At 34.8% G+C, this 3,208-nt stretch overlaps 1 protein-coding gene across 3 annotated transcripts in view; it reads left to right on the top strand.

Annotated features, from left to right (window-relative positions):
- Positions 1-3,208, top strand: part of Nkain2 (sodium/potassium transporting ATPase interacting 2) — a 1,235,726-nt gene that overhangs the window by 655,540 nt on the left and 576,978 nt on the right. The window lies entirely within an intron of this gene.

Genomic DNA, 3,208 nt, shown 5'->3' with positions numbered 1-3,208 from the left:
CGCTATGGGGGACTTTTGGGATAGCATTGGAAATGTAATTGAGGAAAATATGTAATAAAAATATTAAAAATCAAAAAAAACAAAAAACAAAAAAAAAAAAACAAAAAAAGTTAAAAATGGATGACATCCTTGTATTTGCAACTGAGTAGTACAAAATTCTAACAAAATTTCTGAAAACTTGTAGCAAATGCATAAATTTTAATGGTTCCATTCCACACTCATACCCCAAGAAGGTACATTCTCACATAAAATTAAATTTACAAAATTTAGGACAAAATATAATTGAAAATATTGGAGATAGACAACACTCTTTGTAACACAATTTCAACATTTATAATTTCAGGTTACTCAGAATCAACTTTGATATTAAATATTAATAGGTCTCATAGACAAACAATTTATAAAATGGGACTTGCTAGCATTCTCAGAAACATGAATAAATGTCCACCAAAGATGCACTTGGTGAATGTTTTCCCTCTCAGAGGGACCTTGGTGCTAATGTTTAAATGACCCTCATTGCAATTACATCAGGAGAGTAAGAGTAACAATGCTGGTTATCTGAATAAAAAACCAAGAGTGAAAATGAGCTTCTTTCAATGAAGAGATCAAATTATGTAATATTTGTGAATGAACATGCCATATAAATTTTCTTAATGTTTTTATATTTGTTCTTATATACTATACACTATATCTTTAATCTCTCATTCTTCTATGAATTATTTATGAATTGTACTTTATCTAAAGCATCTGTATATAATCAGAAGAAAACATTCTGTACATTCTATTGGGCTCAGTACTATGTCTAATTTTATGAATCCACATGGAGTCTTTGACATGATGATAAAAGGTAACATCTACCATCTAGTTTCTAGTTCATTTGAGTTTTTGAACCATATTTACCACTTTCAATATTGGTCCTTATCAAAACATATGGTAATGGGGCTAGAAAGAAGATAGTTTGGTAGATGACAATTTACATTGCTTTTGCAGAAGTCCCTAGATCAGTTCCAGCACCCATTTTGGGCAGCTCACAATCAAAATTAGTTATAAACATACAATTTGGCACATTGCTTTACTATATTTCAGTTTGTCTGATTCTAATAATCACAAAATTATATCATCTATTTATTTAGCAGTCCTAGGGAATTGAACCCAGGATCCAAGCACACAAAGTAAATTTTCTATCCATTAGGCTATAGACAAAATCCTAGAATAACCATAGACCAATCAGTTGGGAGTTTACTACCCTAGTTTTTTCCTCATATCAAATTTGCACAATGTTCCTTAGTAGCCTAAAGAAGAGAATTGGATTAAAAAATTTTTTCAATGAAGTTTTTACATGTACACTCTACTAAGAACTACACCATGGAAATACAGAATATGGGTATTTTGACTTTCAGGGATCACAAAATACTCTGACATGTGACTGAAATCCAATTGCCAGAAGCAAAGCGAATCATAAAAGGAAAACCTTGAGCATTTTATATTAAGCTGTGCAGAACAAATTCACACTGAACTGCAAATCCAAAATGATGAAAAAAATACAATGATTGAAGCCTGTCAGTTCATAAAAGCTGTCAGATGAGTGAGCATTCCCAGGCAAGAAAATTGAATCAATTGAACCTATATGTATTACATTAGTCTAAAACATATAGCATCCAAAAATTTAAATTATGCAATAAATATGAGATGTGAATGAATGGAATCAAATAAATCAAGTTATGTTTTTAAATCTATTTTACTGTAAACCTGAGCTTAAAGAATAACTCATTATTCAGTACCATAAAATAGTTCAACAGAATGTAATGAAGTACTTATTGCCACCATTACTACCAATGTATGTTGCTACTTCTACAAGGAATGTGCATACACATGAACACAGTTCTCTGTAATTTGCAAAACCTTCTTTACCTTTGAGCATCTAAAGTTTCAGAGACAGAAACCATTTACCTCCAACATCTAGCCCTGAGGCACTACTCTCCCTTTTTTTCCACCCATCCAACTAATATAAGAGAGGAAAAAGCATCTCCCCTTATGCCTTGCCAATCAACTCTTTTGCCCAAATCTGACACTCCTTTCCAAGCTTCATGCAGCACCTCACTATAAAATTATATATATATATATATATATATATATATATATATATATATGCATATATACATATAGAGTTATATTCAGTGTTGCTTAGGAATGACTTTGTTCTCTTATTCTCATTTATGATATTATTGTTTGTCCAAGATGGTTAAACATTACAGTCAAGTTTCTTGTATTTTGGTTATAACCAATTTTAATCAAGAATATATAAAACAACTATGATGCCACCAGTTGTGACCTGTAACAAAAGTATGGCTGGGACTGGAGACACAATTCTGTGATGCAACACATATTAGTCAAAGCACTGAAGTATTCCCAGCTTAAAATAAAAGAACGAAGTTAACATTGGTCTAGGAAATTATTTGAATGGCACCTTTCATTTAATTTTTAAAGATCTTAACAAATCAAAATCTCATATCATTTAGTACATATCTGGAAGGATATTTTGTTGTTGACAGTCTTGCACTTGCATGGAAAAAATAGCCATGAACTGTAAGTTTCTTCATTTTCCATCCTAAAGTGTTACTTAAGGTGAGAAAATGACAGATGACCTAGATTTATTTCTTCTTTATTCCCACTGGGATATATCTATATTTCAAATTTGTTAAATGCATGATGCAATATAGAAACACATATAGAGAGACACCTTCAGGGCCAGAGGACAGGTGTCCACCAGGCCCAGGAGGCTTCTGCCTCAGGTTCCGCGGGAGCCATCTTTGTTCCCAGGACTCCACGGCAGACAGTCTACAGGTGAGAGTGTGGACTACAGAGGCTAGAAGCTTCTGGGACAGGCGAGAGCCACAGAGCTCCTGAGGCAGCGCCATTTTCGGCTCCAGACAACCATCCACCTTCCTGGCCAGAGGACAGGTGTCCACCCAGCCTGGGTGACCTATGCCTCAGGATCCGCAGTAGCCATCTTGGTTTCACGACTCCACAAAAAGTAGTCTACACAGGGGAGAGTGTGGACTACTGAAACAACGGCTTCTGTGACAGGCCAAAGCAACATAGCTTCTAGGAAAGATCCTGTTTTGGGCCTTCATCTTCGGGCAGGAGGAGGTCCAAACACCAGATAACTGTGCACCTTCCCTGAAAGAGGAGACCTTGCCTGCAGAGA

The sequence above is a fragment of the Mus caroli genome, chromosome 10 (assembly GCF_900094665.2).
Source record: "Mus caroli chromosome 10, CAROLI_EIJ_v1.1, whole genome shotgun sequence".
NCBI classification, from domain to species: Eukaryota; Metazoa; Chordata; class Mammalia; order Rodentia; family Muridae; genus Mus; species Mus caroli.
Note: the sequence above shows the minus strand (reverse complement) of the source record. Positions and strands in the feature narration are given on the sequence as shown.